The following is a 25,344-nucleotide window of genomic DNA, read 5'->3' as shown; positions in this document are numbered from 1 at the left end:
ATATATGTGTGTACAGTGAGTGTAGAGTGTCTTATGTCTATGAGAGGGTGCATGCGTGAGTGTGGGAGTGTGTGTGCGTGTCTGGGGTGGGGAGTTGTGAGTGTCTGTGAGAGAGAGGGCTTGACATGTATGCTCAAACCGTCAGGAAATATATAAATGCTAGATTCATCAGCCGTACCCACAAAGTAGATCAAAACATCATCCATTCACAACACAATGCCATCCATGCTCTCAAAACCAATCACAGCATTGTCATCAAATCAGCAGATAAAGGAGGAGCCATTGTCATTCAGAATAGAACAGATTACTGCAAGGAAGTGTACCGACAACTGAACAACCAGGAACACGACAGGCAACTACCAACTGATCTGACCGAAGAACACACCCGTGAATTAAACACATCGATCAGGACTTTGGGCCTGGTCCTTTAGGGTTCCCTACGCGCTCTCATCTCACGTACTTCTCATGTAGGCGACTTCTACTGCCTTCCAAAGGTACACAAAGCCATTACACCAGGACGTACCATCGTATCGGGCAATGGGACCCTATGTGAGAATCTCTCCGGCTATGTTGAAGGCATCTTGAAACCTATTGTACAGGGGATCCCCAGCTTCTGTCGCGACACTACGGATTTCTTACAGAAACCCAGCACCCACAGAGCAGTCGAACCGGGAACATTCCTCGTCACAATGGACGTTTCCGCACTCTACACCAGCATCCCCCACAATGATGGCATCGTGGCAACAGCCTCAGCACTCAACACCAACAACTGCCAATCTCCAAACACCATCCTACAACTCATCCGCTTTATCCTCGATCACAACGTCTTCACCTTTGACAACCAGTTCTTCGTCCAGACAGATGGAACAGCCATGGGGACCAAATTTGCACCCCAATATGCCAACATCTTTATGTACAGGTTCGAACTTCTTCTCTATGCAGGATCTCCAACCAACATTGTACACCAGGTACATTGACAACATTTTCTTCCTCTGGACCCATGGCAAGGAGTCACTGATAAAACTACACAGTGACATCAACAAGTTTCATCCCACCATCAAACTCACCATGGACTACTCTTGACTATCTGTCTCATTCTTGGACACATGCATCTCCATCAAGGATGGACACCTCAGTACCACACTCTACTGCAAACCCACAGGCAACCTCACAATGCTATACTTCTCCAGCTTCCACCCAAAACATATTAAAACAGCCATTCCACATGCATAAGCCCTATGCATACTCCGGATCTGCTCAGATGAGGAGGAACATGACGGGCACCTGGAAGTACTCAGGGATGCCCTCACAAGAACGGGGTATGATGCTCAACTCATTGACCGCCAGTTCCGACGTGTCACAGCAAGGAACCATAATGACCTCATCAGGAGACAGACACGTGCTGCTAACGACAGGGTACCCTTCGTTGTTCAGTACTTCCCAGGAGCTGAAAAACTATGCCATGTTCTTCGTGACCTGCAACACATTATCAATGAGGATGAGCACCTCACCAAGACGTTCCCCACACCTCCACTACTTGCCTTTAAACAACCGCCAAACCTCAAACAGATCATTGTTCGTAGCAAACTGCCCAGCTCTCAGGACAACTCTATACAACTCTGTCACGGTGGACGTTGCAAGACTTGTCAGACTGTGGACATAGATACCACCACTACACGTGGGGACACCTCCCACCTTGTACGTGGCAGGTCTCATGTGACTCAGCCAACATTGTCTATCTTATACGTTGCAGGCAAGTATGCCCTGAGGCATGGTACATTGGGGAAACCGAGCAAAGGCTACAACAACGGATGAATGGGCACCGCACAACAATCAACAGACAGGAGTGTTCCCTCCTAGTTGGGGAACACTTCAGTTGTCCAGGACATTCAACCTTGAGCCTTCAGGTGACCATCCTCCAACGTGGGCTTTGGGACAGGCAGCAGCGAAAAGTGGCCGAGCAGAGGCTGATAGCTAAGTTCGGTACCCATAGGGAGGGCCTCAACCGGGACCTTGGGTTCATGTCACATTACAGGTGACCACCATTGCACTATACACGTACACAGACACTTCTACACACACATACTCACACATACATGCACACACACAGGCACTCCTATACACACACATATACACGGACACATATATGGACAGACATGCAGACAGACACTCACACACACCCTTACAGACACACACTCTCCCACACTCACACAGGCATCCTCTCAGAGACGTAGACCACTCTACACTCATGCACACACATATACACTCTCTCTCTCTCACAGACACTCACAACCCCCCCACCCCAGACATGCACACACTCTCCCACACTCACACATGCACCCCCTCACAGACTTAAGACGCTCTACACTCACTACACACACATATACACTCTCTCTCACACTCACAACCCCCAACCTAGACAGATACACACACAGACAGACACAAATACCCACATGCACACATATATTTTGTGGGGTGAATTTGTACTTGCAGAGTTACATTGTACTTTGCTCAAAAACTGCATGAATTTATGTAAAACTCTGTTGTCTCACTTTTTAGATTAGAATCAATCTAAACATCATGGCATAGACAGAAAATCTGGGGGCTAACACCTTCAACATGTTGTCTAGTTAACATCAATTGTTACAGTGACCCTGAGAATGCAACTTTTAGAAAAAGTTTTGTGATTTACGCATGAAAGAAATGAAACTATCATGGTATTCAAACAGATGAAAGACTCAACAGACAATCAAGGTATTTTTCAATGTAAAATTTCAGTTACATCACACTGTAAATTCTTGCTATAAATTCTGTGCCTTACATTTGTGTCCTCCACTATCACCTGATGAAGGAGTGGTGTTCCGAAAGCTAGTGTGCTTCCAATTAAACCTGTTGGACTATAACCTGATGTTGTGTGATTTTTAACTTTGTACACCCCCAGTCTAATACTGGCATCTTCAAACCCTGACTAATGGCAGCTATGTGGTTTTCCAGAGAAAAGGAGGATATTGCGAAATTAACATTCACTTTGAAAAGTGATTTATCATTGATAACACAGCTGGAACATTGAAATCAGCTTCAGATTGGAGGATGGACTGCAATCCAATCTGGCTTTGTTCTCAAGAACAAATGGATGAAAGATGAGGCTTCACATTGCAAAGAAACCTCTGTGTGAGGGGCTCAGGGAAGGAAAAGAAAACAAGGTGTGTGGCAAGCGGCAAATAATATTTTTGAAAATCACATCGAATCACATTCCTGCTAACAATTCCCCCTAATTATCCCAAAGTTTGTGCCCGGTCATAGGAATGCTCATGAGTACTTTCAAACATATGTTGAATTTGAGCATTGCTGTCAAGGTTATTATTTATTTTTGATTTTAATTGACCTCGAGAAGCTGGTAATAATCTGCCTTCTTGAACTGCTTTAGTCCATGTGATGGAGGTACTCCCTCAGTGCTGTGAAGGAGGTTTTTGATAGTTGCTCATAGTGCAGTTTTCCTCTACACGGGGAAGACCAAAGAACGCGTTTTGTGGGACATCGCCAATGATCTGCAGTCAAGACTCTTTTCTTCACTTGCTTTTTCAGTTCACCATCCTACTCTAACGCTCACATTTCATTTTGCACCTTCCTGCAATGTTCCAGAGAAGCCCAACACAACCTGGAAGTAGAGTTGCTCAATTTCTGATTAGGCACGTTCCAGTCTTTTGGAGCCAACACTAATTTCAGCACCTTCAGACTATGAACTGTCCCCTCCATTTTGATTTCATATCCCTCAAGCGCCAGTCTGTATGTTAGTATTATGTGTATGTTTTCATACAAAACTAATCTTTATTCTGCTATTATTCTGCTGGTTCAATTGTTTCTTTACCATTGCCACGACCTTTGCCTTTTGTTCCATTGTATCTTGGCATTTAAAATTCCCCACCATCTTACCTATCCCCGGACTCTCTGTACAAACCAGCTGACCCTTCTGAATAGCCATATTGAATTTGAAATAGCAACTCTGCTTCCCTCTTCGCAGATGCCCCCGGACCTTTCCAGTTTTTTTTTATCCCAGTGCTTTCTTTTTAATTCAGGAATTCACCATTACAGTATATTACCTTTATCTTAAATATCAATGCTTCCTCTTTGCACCAGGCATAGTGACAATGTTTTATACATAAACTTTTCAGTTTCTGGAAAATTGATCTTCCCTTCAACATATCATTTCGTAGATAACATTTCAGGTTTCAATTCAAACAACTTACCTCATGCTTCCAACATGAACTTTATTTCATGATGCATTTAGGAGATACTTGCTACTAGGACAAAGTACTTTGGTCCTACATAGAACTTTAACCTGTTTTATTTTTCTTTATTATTTATTGGATTTTATTGATGCTGGCAAGGCCAGCACTTGGTTCGCATTCCTAATTAGGCATCAAGAGTCAACCGCATTACTGTAGATCCAGAGTCACATGCTGGCCAGGCCAGCTAAAGATTTTAATGAATCACCTGGGTTTTAACAATAATTGCCTGCGCCATCACTGAGACAAACTCTTGGTTCAGATCTATTAAGTGAATCTGATGTCCACCATGGTTGATTTTAAACTCGTTTCCCCAGAACATTCATCTGGCCCTCTGGATTACTCGTCCAGTAACGTTACCAATATGTCACCAGAACAGCAGAATCCCAGAATAGCATGAGGCTCCATCCTTCAGCTTTTCCCCATCTCTGGTCCAAAGGCTGTATTACTGGTGGGAATTCTAATACCTGTGCTCACCCATCAATACTTACATTTACTGGAATGGCAATCCAGTAAATCCATTGGGATTGAAGACATCAAGAAACCCAACCTTGAATTCCAACCATAATATGGTCTGGTAAAACCCGAGTTCTTGGTCCTGCAATCTGGATCAGCTTTGTTAACGTCTTCCAGAGGAAAGTTTCATTTTTTTCATAAGAGATCATTTTCTGATCATACTTTGATGGATTTTAATTTTTAAAATAATGCCATTTTCTTACAGATGATTTAATGAAACTCAACTTCAATAGCGGGCAGAATAGAAAACTGAGAACTCTTGACACACCTTTATAATGCTGGTCTTATACATTTAAAAAGACCAAAGTTACCATTTCATCAATAAAAATAGGAAATATTTCACATTTACAGCTGTGGATTGCATGAGAAGACAATTATGTAATTATGTTTCATTAGTCATTGGCAAAGTCAAAATTAATGACAGCGATAAGTAGGCGATATTAGAAGGTACACTTGAGAATGGCAATTTGCCTGAAATTGCAGGAGTACTCTCAATACAGAATTATATTCAACTGGAGCACAGATTGGAGAATGGCAATGCAGGTCATTGCTCCCGTTTTGAAGTGCTTGTGATTTTCCAGCCCTCAAAATTAATTGATTCTGAGCCCACAGCAGAATTTTGTTGCTTTTGTGTGTTGCTGCTTGGTAGTTAGCTATGATATCAAGTTTACCTACACTGTAAACTGAAAAGTGTCCTTCATTGTATGAAGCACTTCCTGATTGTCAACGTGATTCAGAGCTACAAACATACATACATTGTCATTATCATTAACATTGTTATTATCATTTATCATTAACATTGTTATTCTAGCACCACAGATTAAAAGAATGGCCATATATAATAGAACAAGTAAAACTGAATGTCCAGTCTTAGAGGATCGCGAGGAAAAATGAGAAGAAGTCAACTCTTGTGGCAAAGTTAGAACAATACTGTGAAATATTTTAAAAGGACAGACATGGTACGAGAGATATATATACTGATGAGAAATTTAAAATACTTGACACTATCTGAATTTCTAAATACCAATTTATCCATCTGTGATCCTTACTGCTCTTATCATTAAAGGCAAAAGTGGCATCAAACTAGAGGGCAAAAATTGTAATAGGTTGTTGTGCCTCCCAAGAGGGACCATTATCTGCCTATGAGAATAGGCTAGTTGACCTCATTAGGAAGGAGGTTTTTGAAAGAATTGGGGCTCAGGAGTTCAGAGAAATGCATGGGAAGATGTATATTCCAACTAAAATATGCTATATTAATTGTGTGTTATGTGGCTTGGCTCTTTCGCTGTGACTGTGTGCAGTCTGTACATGAGCAGTAAGTTGCTCCTCCCTTGACAAATGAATACATAAATGTTCAAGTATAGTTACAAAAATAGCCAAACAAGAAGAAATAGGTTGTTTACAGTACCAGCACCTTAATAGGCTTCTGCATAATAGTAATTGAATCATACTCGCCATGCAAATTCACCGACACTTCAGAATTTTTACATAAGAACGCAAATGTGGAAACACTTCATGAAACAAGGAGCAGACTGGAGCTTGGATGAGTTACGAAGCTCAGAACATAAACCTAATCAACTTTGCTTTTTAATCAGACAATGTTAGAAACCATGCATCACCTGCTCTTAAAGAATACATATAGATGGCCAGAAAGGAATTAGATTCAAAATTATTCAGAGCTTGTAAGCTCTGCGAGGAGACTCATTAAAATATTAGATGTAAAATTCCATGAGATTTTGTTCTCGTGTTACTTTGGAATTGTAACCATCCATGCTGACATGTTTTGTGTCATTCAGATGCTGCCTGATTTGCAGAGGGCAGACAGGTGTAAGGTGGCACAGCAAATGATCCTTCAGAATTGGTTCCACACAAAAGATCCAGAACTATCTCCTTTACCTTAGAGCATACGTATAAACGTACGAACAAGGAAGAAGAGTAGGCCATTTGGCCCTTCAAGCCTGCTCTGCCATTCAATAAGATCATGGCTGATCTGATTTTAACTTCAACTCTACACTCCTACATATCTCTGATAATCTTTCCTCCCCTTGGTAATCAGGAATCTATCTACGTGTGCCTTAAAAATATTTAAAGAACCTGCATCCACTGCCTTTTGAGAAACAAAATTCTAAAGACTCACAACTCTTGGGGAGAAAGAAAATGTTTCCTCATCTCTGTTTTAAATGGCAACCACTTATTTTTAAACAATGAGCCCTCGTTCTAGGTTCTCCCACAAGAGTAACCATCCTTTCAACATCGACCCAGCCAAGTCCCCTCAGGATCTTTTATGTTTCATTTAAGTCACCTCTGATTCCTTTAAACTCCAGAGGACACAAGCCTAGCCTGTCTAGCCTTTCCTTTTAAGGCATTCCACTCATTCCAGGTATCAGTCTAGTAACCCTTCTCTGTATTCAATGCATTAACATCATTCTATAAATACGGTGACCAATACAGTACAAGGTATACGTGCGGTCTCACCAATGGCCAGAGCAACTGAAGCATAAACTTCCTATCATGCTTTCAATCCCCCTCACAATAAACTTAATAAATCGATAAGCCTTCCTGAATACTTGCTGTACCTCTCCAGCTACTTGATTGTGTATGATGAAAATAAAATAATTGGTCATGGTGTCAGATTTTGTATGCTGAAGACACTGAGCTTCATCACTTCTGCACACCTTTCAGTGCTTCTACTGACTTTCCATTTTTAAATTGTATCCTTACAACTGTTCTTGAAATACATATAAATTCTGATCAGACAAACTTGGAGAATGTTGATGCCTCATCTCTACCACAAACGACCTATCCCTGAGATTAACACTAATCCATCCTGACCACAATTGCAGGCTAAACCAGCTCATTTACATCCTTAACTTCCTATCTGATTCTGAGGTAAACATCTGACCCAATATTCTGTTTGTCACAAATGCTGCCTGCCTCTATCATTCTAACATTGCCTACTTTTGTCCCAAGCTCAGCCATCTACAACTGAAACTTTATTAATGTCATCATCAATTCCAGACTAAGCTGTATCAACGCTCTCTTGGCCAGACCTCCAATATGCACTTGTTGTATACATACCATATAAACAGTCCCTCCTGTATCACCCTCTGGATCTCTTTCTGAGACGCAGTCTCACTTGTTTTGTCCTATGACTGTTCTTTCATTTATCTGGTTTATTCTAGAAATAATACCTTGTTTATCTGATGGAGCTATAGAGAAGATATTGCACTGTCTTTGATATATCAGCCACCAACCTGTTCCTTGGTAGAGTATCCCGAATTTCCCACAGGCTTCGTTTTCTGAATGTTGAGCTCCTTAGCTACTGGGTAAAGTTAATGTAGTCACCTGTCTGTTGATGTTAATGGAGGAGAAAGTGAGGTCTGCAGATGCTGGAGATCAGAGATGGAAATGTGTTGCTGGAAAAACGCAGCAGGTCAAGCAGCATCTAGGGAACAGGAGAATCGACATTTCGGGCATTAGCCCTTCTTCAGGAAGAAGGGCTGAAGAAGGGCTAATGCCCGAAACGTCAATTCTACTGTTCCCTAGATGCTGCCTGACCTGCTGCATTTTTCCAGCAACACATTTCCATCTGTTGATGTTAATGGTCAATTCTGTACCATTTTCTGAGCCCTAAGAATAGAACACAGAACACTACAACGCAGTACAGGCCCTTTGGCCACCGATGTTGCACTGACCTGTGGAAGCAATCGGAAGCTCATCTATCCTACACTATTCCATTTTCATCCATATGTTTATCCAATGACCATTTAAGTGCCCTTAAAGTTGCTGAGTCTATTACTGTTGCAGGCAGGGCATTCCACGTCCCTACTACTCTCTGAGTAAAGAAACTATCTCTGATATCTGTCCTATATCTATCACCCCTCAATTTAAAACTATGTCCCCTCATGCTAGACATCACCATCTTGGGAAAAAGGCTCTCACTGTCCACCCTATCTAACCCTCTGATTATCTTATATGTCTCAATTAAGTTACCTCTCAACCCTCTTCTCTCTAATGAAAACAGCCTCAAGTCCCTCAGCCTTTCCTCATTAGACCTTCCCTCCATACCAGGTGACATCCTAATAAATCTCCTCTGCACCCTTTCCAAAGCTTCCACATCCTTCCTATAATGCGGCGACCCAAACTGTACGCAATACTCCAACTGCAGCCGCACCAGAGTTTTGTACAGCTGCAGCATGACCTCATGGTTCCGAAACTCAATCCCTCCAACCATAAAAGCTAACACACCGTATGCCTTCTGAACAACCTTACCAACATGGGTGGAAACTTTCAGGGATCTGTATACATGGACACCGAGATCTCTCTGCTCATCTACACGACCAAGGATCTTACCATTCGCCCAGTACTCTTGATTCCTGGTACTCCTTCCAAAGTGAATCACCTCAGACTTTTCCACATTAAACTCCATTTGCCACCTCTCAGCCCAGCTCTGAAGCTTATCTATGTCCCTCTGCAACCTGTAACATCCTTCAGCACTACCCACAACTCCACCAACCTTAGTGTCATCCTCAAATTTACTAACCCATCCTTCTACACCCTCACCCAGGTCAATTATAAAAATGACAAACAGCAGTGACCTCAAAACAGATCGTTGCAATACACTGTGGAATGCTGTCAACTGTGCCAATTTAAGCATGGCTGAACTGCGCCAGTTCAAAAAGGTAGCTAACCAGCATCTTGCCAAGGGTAATTAGGTACAAGCAATAAATGCTGGTCCAGCCAGTGACACCTACATCCTATGAGTGCATTAAAAACAAATATATGCAATAGAGCAGATCTCTTTCTTTATTCTTGCATGTGTTGTAGACGCTGCTGACTGAAGTTTTATTGTGCATTTGTTATTGCCCATGTGGCAGTGAGCTGCCTATGAGAGCCGCTGCAGTCCTTGAAGTAATAGGGGTATCGGCTGTGCAGTTAAGAAGATAGTTCCAGGCTTTCGACTCAGTAACAGTGAAAGAACCACACTATAGTTCCAAGCCAGTAAAGCGCTTGGCTTGCAGGTGAAAATGCAGAATGCAGATGATGGCTTTTCCATGCATTTACTGCCCTTGTCATTATAGACTGTAGATGTTGTAGCTTTTGGAAGTTGCTTTTAAAGGAGCCAGGATGAGTTTCTGCAACGCACTTTGTAGATGGTTTACGCTGCTGTCACTATGTGTTTTGGTTATGAAGGGAATGTTGAAGATGATGAGTATGGTCCTAAAAATAACAGGCTGCCTTATCAACCTTTTTGAGTGTAATTGAAGTTGCATCAGCCCAAGCAAGTGGAGAATATTCCATCCCACTCCTGTCTTGTGCTTTGTAGATGGTGGACAGGTTTTGGGGAGACAGGAGGGTAAGTTACCCACTGCAAAATGTCTCGTCTCTGACCTGCTCTTGTAACAGTGTTTATATGAATAGTTCAGTTCAGTTTCTTGTCAATGGTAACATCAAGAATGTTCATAGTGAGGGATTCAGTGATAGTAAAATTACTAGATGTCAAGGACAGTGGTTCATTTGTGGGGAAATTCAATGATGGCAATATCATTGAATGTCAAAGGGTAATGGTTAGATCCTCAGTTGATGGAGATCATCATTGCCTGACATTTGTTTAGTGCGACTGTTACTTGTCACTTATCAACCCAAACCTGGATATTGTCCAAATCTTTCTTCATTTGGGCATGGATCTTTTCAGTACCTGAGGAATAACAAAAAATGCTGACCATTATGCAATCATCAGTGTCCATCCTCACTTCTCACCTCATGATGGAGGTAAGAACATTGATGAAGCCGAAGAAGATGATTGATCTTAGGACACCACCTGAGGAATTCTTGCAGAGATGTTCTGGAGCTGAGGTCACAGACTCCACTAACCACAACCCCATCTTCCTCTGTGTCAGGTATGACTCCCACCAGTGGAGAATTGTCCTTCTGTATCCCATTGACTTTGGTTTTGTTTGTTGTTTTTGATGTTACTCTTAGTCAAATGCAGACTTGATGTCAAAGACAGTTACTCATATCTCACTTCTGGAGTTCAGCTCTTTTGTCCCAGTTTGAACCAAGACTATAATGAGGTCAGAAGCTGAGTGTCCCTGGTGAGAAACCAAAGCAAACTTTAATGAGCAGGACATCCCTTTCCATCACTTTGCTGCTCATTAAGAGTAGGCTAATAGAGTAATAATTAACCAGAGTAGATTTATCTTGCTTTTTGAGTACAGGACATACCTGGGCAATTTGCAATATCGTCAAGTAAATGTCAACATTGTAACTGTACCAGAACTGCTTGACCAGGGGCTTGACCAGTTCTGGAGCACAAGTCTATTGCCAGAATGTTGTCAGACCCATAGCTTTTATAATATCCAGTGTGTTCAGCCATTTCTTGATAGCACATGGAATAAATCAAATTGGTCAAAATGCCATGGTAAATTAGAGAAGTAAATAATTGAAAAATGATACTGAAAACATATTTGGGATGGTGGGGATATTCAAACCTAACAAAGAGAACTGGTATAAACAGAATTATACATGTGGCTGAAAGCAAATAAAATTGTACCAGCCTCCACTTCCTCAAGCCCATCTGATCAAGATCATGTTTTAATCTGAGGAAACCTTCTTTGCTATTCACTACACCTCCAATTCCGGTGTCATCTGCAAACATACTAACTTACCTCCTATGTTCACATCCAAATCATTTATGTAAATGATGAAAAGTAGTGGACCTAGCACCGATCCTTGTGGCACACCACTGGCCATAGGCCTCCAGTCTGAAAAACAACCCTCTACCACCACCCTCTGTCTTCTACCTTCAAGACAATTCTGTTTCTAAATGGCTAGTTCTCCTTGTATTCCATGCGATCTAACCTCGCTAACCAGTCTACCATGAGGAACCTTGTTGGACGTCTTACTGAAGTCCATATAGATCACATCCACCGCTCTGCCCTCATCAATCCTATTCATTACTTCTTCAAAAAACACAGATTTCCCATGCACAAATCCATGTTGACTGTTGCTAATCAGTCCTTGCCTTTTCAAATACATGTAAATCCTGTCCCTCACGATTCCCTTCAACAACTTGTCCACCACTGACATCAGGCTCACCTGTCAATGGTTTCCTGACTTTTTCTTACCACCTTTCTTAAATAGTGGCACCATGTTAGTCAACCTCCAGCCTTCCGGCACCTCACCTGTGCTATCGATGATACAAATATCTCAGCAAGGGGCCCAGCAATCACTTCCCTAGCTTCTCACAGAGTTCTAGGGTACACCTGATCAGATCCTGGGGTTTAACCCACCTTTATGCATTTCAAAACATCCAGCACCTCCTGCTCTTTTTTCAAGATGTCACCATTTTTTTCGCAACATTCTATATCTTCCATGTCCTTCTCCACAGTAACCACTGATGCAAAATACTTGTTTATTGACTCCCCCATTTCCTGTGGTTCCACACATAGGCTGCTTTGCTGATCTTTGAGGAACCCTATTCTCTCCCTAGTTACCCTTTTGTTGTCAAAATATCTATAAAACCCCTTTGGATTCACGTTAATGCTATTTGCCAAAGCTATCTCATGTCCCCTTTTTTCCCTCCTGATTTCCCTCTTACGTATACTACTACTGTCTTTATACTGTTCTAAGGATTCACTCGATCTCTGTAGTCTATATCCGACATATGCTTCCAACCAAAACCTCAATTTCTCCAGTCATCCAGCATTCCCCATACCTACCAACCTTGCCTTGTTATCTCATTTTTGAAGCCTTCCCATTTTCCAGCCGTCCCTTTACCTGCGAACATCTGCCCCCCGGTCAGCTTTTGAAAGTTCTTGCCTAATATCATCAAAATCAGCCTTCTTCCAATTCAGAACTACAACTGTTAGATCCGCTCTATCCTTTTCCATCACTGTTTTAAAACTAATAGAACTACGGTCGCTGGCCCCAAAGTGCTCCCCCACTGACACCTCAGTCACCTGCCCTGCCTTATTTCCCAACAGTAGGTACATCGACACAGTGAATCAGAAAATGTTCTTGTGCGCATTTAACAAATTCCTCTCCATCTAACCCTTAACACTTGTCCCAGTCTATATTTGGAAAGTTAAAATCTCCTACCGTAATCACCCTATTATTCATACAGATAACTGAGATCTCCTTATAAATCTGTTTCTCAATTTCACACTGACTGTTGGGGGGGTGGGGGTGGGGGGGAGGGGGTACAGGGAGGGTCTATAATACAATCCCAATAAGATGATCATCCCTTTCCTTTTTCTCAGTTTCACCCAAATAAATTCCCTGGGTGTATTCCCAGGAACATCCTCCATAAATACAGCCATAATGCTATCCCTTATCAAAAACGCTACTCCCCCTCCTTTCTTGCTCCCCTTTCTATCCTTCCTATAGCATTTGTATCCTGGAACATTAAGCTGCCAGTCCTGTCCATCCCTGAGCCATATTTCTGTAATTGCTGTGTTATCCCAGTCCCAAGTTCCTCACCATGCCCTGAGTTCATCTGCCTTCCCAGTTAGGCCTCTTGCATTGAAACAAATGCAGTTCAATTTATCAGCCCACCTTGTTCTCTGCTGTGTTTCTGCCTGCCCTGACTGTTTGACTTGTTCCTTTTCCCAACTATACCAGTCTCAGATTGATCTCTTTCCTATTTCCGTGGGTCCCAACTGCAGCGCTCCCCCCCGCCCCCCCCCCCCCCACACACACACACTAACCTTACTATTTTAAATCCTTCTGAGCAGCTCCAACAAATCTCCCTGCCAGTATATTAGTCCCCTTCCAATTCAGGTGTAATCTATCCTTGTTGTACAGGTCACTTCTACCCCAGAATAGATTCCAATGATCCAAAAATATGAACCCTTCACCACTGCACCAGCTGCTCATCCATGCATTCATCTGCTCTATCCTCCTATTCCTACCCACACTAGCTCATAGCATCAGGGGTAATCTGGATATTACTATCCTCAAGGGCCTCCTTTTTAAATTCCTGTTAACATTCTATATTCTCCCTTCCGAACCTCATCCTTTTCCCTTCCTATGTCATTAGACCCAACGTGCACAATGACCTCCTGCTGGTCCCTCTCCCCTTTGAGCACTTTCTGCACTCTTTCCAAGGTATCCTTGATCCTGGCAGCAGGGAGGCAACACACCATTCTGATTTTTTGCTGTTGGCCACAGAAGCGCCCATGTGTGTCTCTTCTCGAAGGTCTCTATCATAATCGATCGCTTGGAACCCCACGCACCCTTCATTATTTGAGAGTCATTCTTGGTACCAGAAACTTGACTGTTTGTGCTACATTGCCCTGAGAGCCCATCACCCCCTACATTTTCCAAAACAGTGTACTCTTTTGAGGTGGACATAGCCACAGGAGACTCCTGCCCTACTGGCCTTACCCCTCCTACTTTTCTTGGAGCTAACCCATCTACCTGACTGTATCTGCAGCTTTTCTCCATTTCTGTAACTGCCATCCATCACATCCCCTAGCTCCTCTAATTTCCTTTTTGCCTCTAATTGCCGCTCTAACTAGTCCACGCGATCTGATAGTATTCGCAACCAAAGACACTCTCTGCAGACACAGTCATCAGCAACATCGAAACTCTCCCTAAACTCCCACATCTGACAGGAAGAGCACCTCACTCTACTGAAAAGCTACTTTGATCCTTCACAATACAGACCCAGAAAATAGCTTATTGCTCTAAAAATCACTGCTTCAGGCCAACTTAATACTTATGGCTTATACTTTTCAAACTCATTCAAGAGAAAGCACTTAATAAAACATATAATCAAGAAAGAACCCTTTCTACTCACTGTTGTACATTTACAGCAAGGGTACATTTAAAAACTGCACATCTGTTGCTGTGCTGTGAGCTCTCCCACACAGGTTCCTCCAAAGCCAGCTGTGAATTTTGCGCTTTGTTCATTTTTCCTACATGCACTCTGATATCCAGAGATACTTGAACTCAAACAGCAAAGACAGTAACAGCAAATTCATTGCTGTGACAGACAGCAGTTTGGGTTTCTTGCTCTGACCACGTGGTCACTACCTTTGTCTGTTTTCCTCCTGTTTAAAGTTGTTTTGATCTTTTCTCCCAACAAAGTTCCAAAACAATGCAACAGCATATAAAACATTAACTGCTGCTCCTGGAATTCGAGGAGATCATCTCTAACACCTAGAAAACCTCAAAAAAGGAGCAGCTCCTACAGCCACAATGTTTTTCCTTTCCTCCATCTTGGATTACCCAGAATTCTTTTCTTAAATTGGAATAATGGACAAGCACATAGAACTGATTTCCATTCATCGAAGCAAAGGAATGTGTCAAAATGAAAGTTTAGAATTTGGTGTTTATATTATATAAGGGCGTACATCTGGACGGGTGATGTTCTAATAAGACATAATATTCATTGTCACAGAAAACCATGCAATGTCACATAATTTGCTCTTTCTTGTCCTGTGGCTAGAAGAAAATGTAGTAAGATGCTTTTTGAGAAAAGTGTTTTTATTCATGCATGGAATGTAGGTGTTGCTGGCAGAGTCAGCAATTATTGCCTATTCTGAGTTGCACCCAAGAAGGTGATCTTTAGAAAGCAATTGGTTTCAGTGTGCAATGTATCGCATATAATGGAAGGTAGTGCAAAGGAGCCCACACTCTAACCAATCAGAGCAAAATTATTCATAAGTTGAGAAAGAAGCATTAGCATTCATATATGGCATGACTAAGTTCCACAAATATTTGTATGGAAGGAAGTTCATTTTCTGAACTGTCCAGCAAGCCCTTATGATCATAGTTATTTTTTTAAAAGAGAGTGTAATCCCAAGCAGCAGTGTGGCTTCAGAAAAGGGCATTTCTTTAATGGCCCAACAGGAAGAAATGAAATATCATAATTCATGCAAATGTGGACATTCTTTGAAGACTACTTGTGAATACTGATTCATTTTTAGCCACTGAATTGCTTGATATTTGCTTTACATGTGCAAATGACTTGGCAGTGTCTATCGCAGAAGTTCGTGAGGTACTCAATGAAGTTATGTCATGGATAGCTTCCCTAAAAGTGTAATAAAGAGATGTTCCGTTTGTATTTCACCCATAAAAATTTACTGGGTTTAGATCAAGCCTGCTAGTTTTGGGGTTTGAACGTCATGATTCCATTAAGATTTAGAGAAAGGTTGTTACAGGGATAATCTACATGAATGCAGCAGCAAGAGGCTATTTTTGGTATCTGAAGATATATAGACATACTGGAGATTTAGTGAAACGTTTTGAAGTTCACCTCTGAATGAGAAACAGTCCTTCCATTCTTTCCATTCTATTGTTCCCAGAGTTTTTTTTTGCGTTTGACAAGTACACATTGATTTCTTTGAGGTGGAAGGGAAAAAGTATTTTGTGTTTGCTGGTAACTATAACAAGGGAATAAATGTTGAGTCTGTGTCCAACGCCACAACAAGCTAGACAGCAATTTCCAGCTTTCTCTTTAATACAAGGTACATTTTGTTTTCTTCTCTTACAGAATAACTCCATGGTTTACTTTGATTGCTCACCTTATGGGTTAGTGTTTAAACACACTCCAAACAAAAGACTTAGTTTGCTTAATTTTGATATCAAGATAAAGAGTCAAGAGGTATCAGGAATGAAAAAGGAGATTCAGTGCTGGTCAGAGGTCATGATAAATATTACTGACCAGCTAAGGAGAAGTGTGTGATAAGAGTTTTCATAAAGAAACCAGTCCATTAATAGATCCCAGGTAGATTGGAGAGATACGATATCAGTATCATAGAGTTCATTTGTTTAAAAGTGGAAATCTGACAAGGGGGGGGGGGGGCATGAGAAGACACCTATAGTCCAAATACCTCATACAACCTCAAGTAAAAGTCAGAAAGAAAGTGGAAGTTAAAAATGATGAAAGATTGTGTATTATAGAATTCATTGATAGAGTCACGAGCACTAGGGAAATATGATTAAAATAAATCAATCACTATCATAGTCTGAACTATAAAGTGGAGATAGTGATCAAATTCAAAGTTCAGGTTTGACACAGATAGAGATGCTAAGAAAGCAAAGCCAATCTCATGGTAATGTAAGGAAATACCCAAAAAGAAACAAAAGGCAGTGAGATAATTTCAATTAATCTATGTAGGAAGGAAGAGGAAATAAATTAAAACAGTTCTAAAGAAGAATAATATTGGACTCTAAATGCTAACTCTGTTTCTTTCTCAAAAGCTGCTGCCAAACCTGCTGAGTTTCTCCAGCATTCTCAGTGCTTATTGTGGAAGAAATAAATTGTTCCTTTCATTAATTCATGTTAAAAGATAATGCTTTTGTTAAAACATGCTGGTATTGAGGAACAATATTTTCTCTACATGTAAATTATTTTGGCAGAATTAGTCATATATATTCTGGTTATGATTAGTCAAAACAATTTAGGAATCCAACCTGTGAAATTTCAAGTACCGTTGATATTGATTTACAGTCCATCATTGGCACATCCACATCATTATATTGGTTTAGTCAGATTCTATTTTGGGAAATTATATACATGTACCATTTTACATTTGAATGCATGATTGGATCATTTTACATTATCATCTCTTGTTGGAATATTGCAAATAAAGCATCTCTGCTGAGCAAGTCTTACTCTGTGCAATATATAACACGCAGTAATGTGTTTTCAATTTATGTTTGATTACGTTCCTGTGAACTGTCTTGCAATGGTTTATTAGGTTCAAGGCACTGGATGAAGGAACATTGTGTAAGTAAATTTTTTAGAATCATGATCATAACTTTATAATATGTATTTCTAGTGGAAGAAGATCTGTAAATGGAATGGGCATTCATAACATTCACTCTTATAAATGAGCACAGAATCTATGATAACGTTCTGTAGCTTCTTGGAAACAGACATCAAAACATCAGACAGAAATTGTTTTGAAGAGACTATCAAGGTGACAACTACCTGAATATGTGGTGTTGATGAGGTGTTTACAGAACCAAGAGTACACATTGGCTGAACATTCAGGTGGATTCTTAATAACATCATGGCTGGAAGTTTGCATAAATGTCAGATTCACCCACCCATGATGTCTAGTACCCTGCAAGAAAGATTGTTATCCTTAGGGATAGTGATCTGAAACGTGAAATGCTGCAACTGGTCTTGCATCAACCTCAAGCTACTACCTACACTTTGCTGCTCATCAATCAAGGAGTTTGCACACTGCTTCACATTTCTATTGCTGCTTCCACAATTTTTTCCCCAGCTTTATTTATTCATTCAGCCAGTGAAGAGGCTAGAAGACACATAAAATATTTTAATCTCTGTGATAGAGGCAATATGGTTAACCTTTCTTTGACCACTTACTAATTAAAGTGGCCAAGCTCACTAAATTTTAATCTGAATCGTGTTTGTGTTGTTCTTATTGTCTTCATCTTTCATGGGATGAGGATGCCACTGACAAGGCGAGAATTTGTTGTCAACCCCGAAAATCCTTTAGAAGGTGACAGTGAGCTCGTTTCTTGAATCACTTCTGTCCACCTTGTGCAGGTACACTACAATGCTGCTGGGAAGGGAATTCCAATACTTTGATAGCCAGGGAAGGAATAGTGATTCAGTTTTAAGTCAGGATGGTGCATGACTTGGAGGGAAGTTTCAGGTGTCAGTCTTCTCGTGCATCTGGTGTTCTTGTCTATCTATGTGTTCGAGATCACAGACGAGGGTATTGTCAAAGCTGTGTTGGCGAGTTGTTGCAGTGCGTTGTGGTGTGTACTGCTGCCATTATGCATCAATAATGTTTAAGTAGTGAATGTTTAAGTTGGCAGATGTTGGTCAATTAACTGCTTTGAATGGATGACAAGTTTTTGAGTGTTGTTTTAGTCACACTCATCCAGACAAATGAAATATATTCCATTACACTCCCGAGAGTTGCCTTGTAAATGGTGGAAGAGCTTTCTGAAGACAAGAACAGCATTAGCCAACTCAGAATTCTCAGCCTTTTCATCCAATTCAATATCTGGTCAATGGTAACTTCCAGTATGTTGATAGTGGGGGAGTTAGCTATAGCAATGCCATTGAAGGCCAAGAATAATGTTCTGACCTGTTGGAAATTGTTATTGTATGGTATTTGTGTGGAGTGAATGTAACTTGTCACTAATTAGCTCAAACTTGAATGTTGCCCAGGTTTTATTGCACATTGACATGAAATGTTTCAGTATCTAAGGAGTTGCAAATGGTGCGGCAACCAATGAACAGCTTATGATGGATGGAAGGTCAACCCCTTCTAGGATCAATCCCAATGCAAGCCATTGTGAATAATTCATTTGGGTTTGGACTACTATGAGAAAACTGTTCATTAACTTCCAGATAGATGGAATTTTGCAAGATTGGCCCCAATTAATGATATATTGCAAGTTCCTCAAACACATTGTTGAATTTCCAAAAGTTAGCCTGTAGAATGAAATGCTCTTCAAGTGAATGGAAATGTAAACTAAAGCAGATTGAAAAATTAAGTCTGGCAATGATTTTTCTGAAATCCTGGAACAAATAATTTGAGACCAGAAATGAACTTATAATTGCCATTTGTGTAGCACTGGATAGGGTCCGAAAAATATTTTACTTCAGCTTCACTATAATTTAGCTCGATTTCCTGAGTCTTTCTCCTATATAACGTCTGATTCTGGCTTGCTGAAGCAAGTTGTTTTATTTGTACTTCATTAACAGATGAAAAAATTTTAAACAAACAAATTCCTTATTCAAAAGGTAAAATCAGCTGGAAGAAAAACTATTTTTATTACACAATGATAGTAATTATATATATACATTGTTTAGACAATTTAGCTAGAAGTAGTATTAGCATGAGCACAGATTAAATAATTAAATATGTGCCATTAGTTTGGAGCAATACTAGTTACTGTTTACTGTTCATGAAAATTCAGTAATTACTATGAAAACAGGTTTTAAACATTTGGTTTGCATTTCATATGGATTTGATTCAAGTGAAGAATTTTAACGATCAAGTGTTTGGAAAGTGAGAGGCATGTATGCTCAAAAGAGCCAAGGAAAAGAAGTACAAAACTTAAGTCTCTGCATCTCTAGAGACAGTATTTCTTTTTCATTTCTTGCCACATGTACACAGCTTAGTTCACTGCTATTAACGATAAGAGATGGGCAAATCTCCATCAAACTTATAATTTTGCCAGTAGGAGGTGACTTCTCATTACATTATATGGAAGATGGTGTGGTATTCATCTCCCTATCTCCTCAATTTGAGCTGGTTAACATTTGATAGGAATACAGGAATCTGACAGAATTCAATTCCACCAACTTCTTGCTTGTTTTAGGCATCATCTGTTCTTTGGGTTGGATCTGGAGCAGATATCTTGGATGCTTGGAATTTCAATACCGTATACTGAAGAAAGAACAGGGCTTTGTGCCATTTGTAGTCCGAGGCATAAGAGCTCGGATTTTCAACTCAAGCTGATAAAAAGCATGTTAGACCGTTTTGCTGCTTTCAAAGCACAAACCTGACCTCTGAGCCCCACTACTGCAACACTTTTATCTCCAAAATGTGCGGACAGGAGGGATCAAGTTTTGTGAGTCGTAATACAGTGCAGGTGAAATGTGGGTACATAGGCTGTCTGGTTAGAATGCCCCCCCCCCCTCCCCATTCTTGAAGTCAGCAGCCAGGCTCCTATAATGGCTCCCAAACTCACAAATCCTTTCCCCTCAAATCTTCATTTCCACCCATCCTGTGCCCCCATACACCCTGATAACTTCAAATCTACTTCATGCCTCTGCATGCTCTGGAAACTCCTCCATGCCCTTCATACACTTGATGCTCATTCTACTTACTCCCTCATTTACCCTGTGTCCCTCCATGTGCTCTCGTACATCACATGCCCCTCCAGCCAGCTAGCTAACTAGCCATCCAGTCAAGTGAATTAACCAGCCTCTGATATCAAAATGATTGAAGATAGCTGTTGCTGACTGTGTTATTAAGCAGCACTTGCATAGCAAGGACCTATTCAAAGTGGACAATTTGGGTTCTGCCTGTACACTCAGCTTCTCATCTTGTTACAGCATTGGCCCAACAATTTTTCCTGTGTTGCTGTGTCAGGCAATTAATACACTCAACTCTTCCTTAAATTTTACATTCAGGTCGTGGAACTGCAAATGTGCTCAAGCTCCATCATTCGTGCGTGGAGTAGAACTTCTCTGAACTCCCATACTTTAAATTTGTGGTTTCCAACAGCGTATTTGCTCAGAGATCTCTAAGAGTAAAAGTGGCCTATGTCATAATGAAGAACACACTCATGTGAATCAGCTTGTTTTATATGGTGACTGGCCCTCTTTCTCTTGTTGAGGGGAGCAAGAGGAAGGGGTATGAAAGGGAGGACAAGGAAAGGAGATGAAGGATAAAGGATTGAGTGTAGGAAATAGGGAACTGAGATGGAAAGGGGAAGGAGAAACAAGAGGCTGGTGGGACTTGGTAAGAGAGTGCATGATAAGAGGAAGCATGATGAAAGTGACAATGGAGTTGCTTTAACATTACAAGGTCAATTTTCCATATATACGCTCTGGGAAGGGTGTACGACCACTGTGAGCACATATTGTGAAATCATGAACCTGCACCTTGTGGTCTCCTATCCATCATAATGGATGGGCAGAGAATTAGGAAGAGCAGATCTGTGATTTCCCAGTGTACTTTTTCTGAATATTCCAAACGACACACATTCTGAATGTAGATCTGGAAAACTGATCTTGTTGATGTATAGTGCTGCATATACAGGTGAATATTAAAGTGTAAAATGGGTAAAAACAAATCAACAGTATATATTGATCTTCCTTGATATACATTTCCCTTTGACATCAATACAAAAAATACATTGAATATGGCCTCAGGAAAGCTTTACACTCAACTGGGCTGGCTGAGACGCCACTAATACAGATAATTCTCCTATAACAGTAGTTGTGTTCCAGTGAAACCTTGCTTAATAGAAAATTGCTTAATCGAAATAACGAAGCCTACGGAAAAAGTGGGGTTAGGGGCAAACTGGCAAAAGATATCGCTCACAATCGCTCAATAATCATTCAAAAGCCTAACACAAAGTGTAACACAACCTGAATGAAGATTTAAATCATATTTATTGATAAAACAAGAGTAAATTCAACACATTACATTGAAAGATATTGTTAATGCCAGGACAGAGGGGCATCATCATCATCACCGCCTTCAGGTGCAGTTGCGGTTGAGAAGTGGATGGCTGTGGTTGAATATCTTCTAACTGTTTCTTGGGGGTTGGTTTAGATTGTGTTATATGAAGCTACAAGAACAAATTAGAAAGGCAAATGGTATGTATAAGAGTAATGCAGTCCTGCAGGAATTATACAGGGTTTATACAGAAATTGTACAAGAATATCCTTGTCTCAGGGGGAGAGCAGTGAACATTCATTAGTTTAATTTTTGAGATGAAGCTGCTCAATGTATAGTACTGTACCTCTCTCATGCTCTGATGGTAGCTACATCGGCACATGTGCAGAACTGTGTGTGCAAAACGATCGCCACTGGAATCACACTATTGCGAACAGAGGCATTCTTGAAAATACCATTCCTTAATTCTTCACTGACATGATAGCCAAATCCCGCTGCCAAAACTGTTGTCTGATTCTCAGCTACAAATGGGAGTCCCCCCTCTGTGTCTCCAGTACATGTGGCATGTGGAAGAAATGAGACAAAGAATCAATGCTATAATTTATTCATTTTACTTAAAGTTGTTCACAGTTTTCAACAAAATACATTCTGTTCTGATATGATCTGGTTCCAATGAGACTTCACCAATCAAAATGAGAATTCTGTTTCCCTTTCCACAGTATTTAAGCATTTTGATGTACACTTACACTGCCAAGGCATACAAGGCCATGGGCCAAGTGTTGGGAAATGGGATTAGAGTAGTTACATGTTGTTTTTGACCTGCTTGGATGCAATGGGCTGAAGGGCCTTTTTCTGTGCAGTCAATCCCTATGTTGCCGGATCTGCTGTGTATTTCCAACAAAATGTGCTCTCTTTCTTGCCCTTCTGACTTTACATTAATTTTTTGAGTACAATTCCTGACAATGGGCGGATACAACACAGTATTGCACAGCCCAAACCCTTAAAGAGAAATATCAGTATATGTCTCCAAAACCACTATCACTCTCACCCAAATTCCAATTTAATGATGCTATGTGTCACAATAAATAAACATGCTGTTCCTCACATTGTTCAATACAGAACGAGAATATACACAAGGTCATTAAAGGTTAATAGAGATTATTCAAGCAGTTAAAATGAAAGTGTGTATGTGGGAAGACTAACTGATTGATTCCATTTTCTCACTGCAGTCCTGCTCTGTCACTGCTGAGTAACAATGCAATTCCCCTTCAGTTTAAACTGTCCAGGTAACCCTGCCAGATCCCAGGGGTGAATCAGTCTCTGACCGTCACTCTTCCTTTTGTGCGAATAGAATGTTGAGAATGAAGGCAAGATTTTTTTTTAGAAATGTATTATCTCAGAAAGGTATTGGGAAGGAAATAGGCTTCTCAGCTGTAAAATGGATCCTCCACTTTGTGGGTGGATTCTTTTTCCTGGCGTTTGAGTCGCCCCTTGGCAACACAGAATTGAAAAACCTGTTCAAAGTTGGCGTGGCAGAAACCCAGAGGAATTTATCACCATTATATTTTAACTGTGGAGGAAGCAGAATGCTTTGATGCACTGTGACCAGCTTTAAAAAAAACAATTAAAACAGGAAGCAATAATTGCAGGTCTCAAGGTAAATGAGGTCAGTTAAATGTGAAATTTCAAATAATAAGAATAGTTGTAGCTTTTAAATTTTTGATCAAGAGTCTGACCCTTCCTTGGGTCTTATTTGTTGAATATATGCAGCTGAAACCACTTCTTCTGTAACTCACAAAGAGCTGTTGACAGTCTTGAATAGGAGCCCAAACTGGTTTGTAGCGAATTGGCGGCCTTTTTATACTGGACCCACTTTTTAATGGCAGAGAGCTCTTGTGGCATGGTTGCAGTGCCCCTATCTCTGAGGCAGGAGGCCTAGCCCATGTCCCACCAGCTTCAGGAGTATATAATCACAAAACTGAACTGGTTGAGTACAAAATATCATGGATTACCATGAACCCGTGTCATGCTGTGTATGAGGAACAGTTTCAATGGCTTTGTTTCATTTACATCCAATTGACACACTCAGTAAGGCCAAAGGTCTAAAAAAGTCAAAACAGTTGCTGAAACTTAATGCACAATATCTGTGGGGAGCATATTTTTGAAAGTGGTACTGAAAGTGTTCCAGCTGTTAACTTGTACTGTCATGAAATTTTCACTGTTATGTGATAAATCATAGGTAAATTTCTACCACTGCATGACTGTAGGGAGCTTCACCTACTGAGAGAACTTTATTGGAAAGAAAATTATGAGTTGTGCCTATACTTTCTAAGATGCACTCCTGGCCAGCAATGCTTTGTTTGGAGAGTGATGAAAATTTATCTAGCAAATCCAATTCCAAATTTATAAATGACAAGATGATCTTATTCCTGAAAGAGTTTTCATACATTAAATCTACTCAAGTGCAGTAAAACTTAGAAAACAAGCATTTGTATTCATAATCCCACAATAAAAACACCTAGCCCTTTAACTACATCTTTGAGCTGTCATTCAAACTGTTAACTTATACCTCACTGTGATAATGGTAGATGCCGAAAGCCATCAAGTATTAGAAATGCTATAAAAATGATAGTACTTAGGGTTAAGTCAACAAACAGCTACTGAAATTGTTGGAACAGATTTTTTAAATGCTCAGACACAGGCAGGTTTTTTCTTAATTTTCAGAGGATTGCCTATTTAATAATTTGACAGTTCAACTGACCTTATTGGCAATTCATAAGCACTTAAAATATCTGATGATTTATAATCGCTACTCTGTGAGGTAACGTACTTTGTCAGGTGAAAATCAAGCCTAAGTATCCCTGCTGAAATTAATCTTTCCTGGCTATGGTAGAAATGGGACATTCTTGTCTAGCTCCTGTCAGAAATGGTTTTTGTCAGAGTGGAACATCTGGATTAGGGACCCATCTGCTCTCCTGTCTGCATTTTGAAAATTAGCAAAATATCTTTATATCTCCCTTGGTTCTATTTGCCAATATTTTCCTGCATGCTCTGATTTACCTAATTTCATTTTAATTTCAGTGCCCATTTTCTATGCTGTTCTAGACTTACTGCAATATCGATCTCTTGCAGTCTAGCTTTGAGGGTCCTATTATTTTTCTTTGTGGGAACATATTTCAGAACCCTCTATAGCTCACTTTTGATTATCTTCTACTGTTCTGTCAGTGATTTATTTTCAAGTTGCTGTTTCTCATTGATTTTTGCCAAATTGTATCTCATCCCAAAAATCTGATCTTTACAAAGCCGAAACCTGTTATTCTTGGTCTTAAATGTTTTGCCATATACACACTGAATCTAACTGACTTATAATCACTTTGAGTAAAATTGTCTCCCACTGATATTCCTTTCAT

Source organism: Chiloscyllium plagiosum, unplaced genomic scaffold, assembly GCF_037043375.1.
Source record: "Chiloscyllium plagiosum isolate Xiang-an unplaced genomic scaffold, Cpla_swu_hap1 HiC_scaffold_1, whole genome shotgun sequence".
Lineage (NCBI taxonomy): Eukaryota > Metazoa > Chordata > Chondrichthyes > Orectolobiformes > Hemiscylliidae > Chiloscyllium > Chiloscyllium plagiosum.
This window is presented reverse-complemented; position numbering follows the sequence as displayed.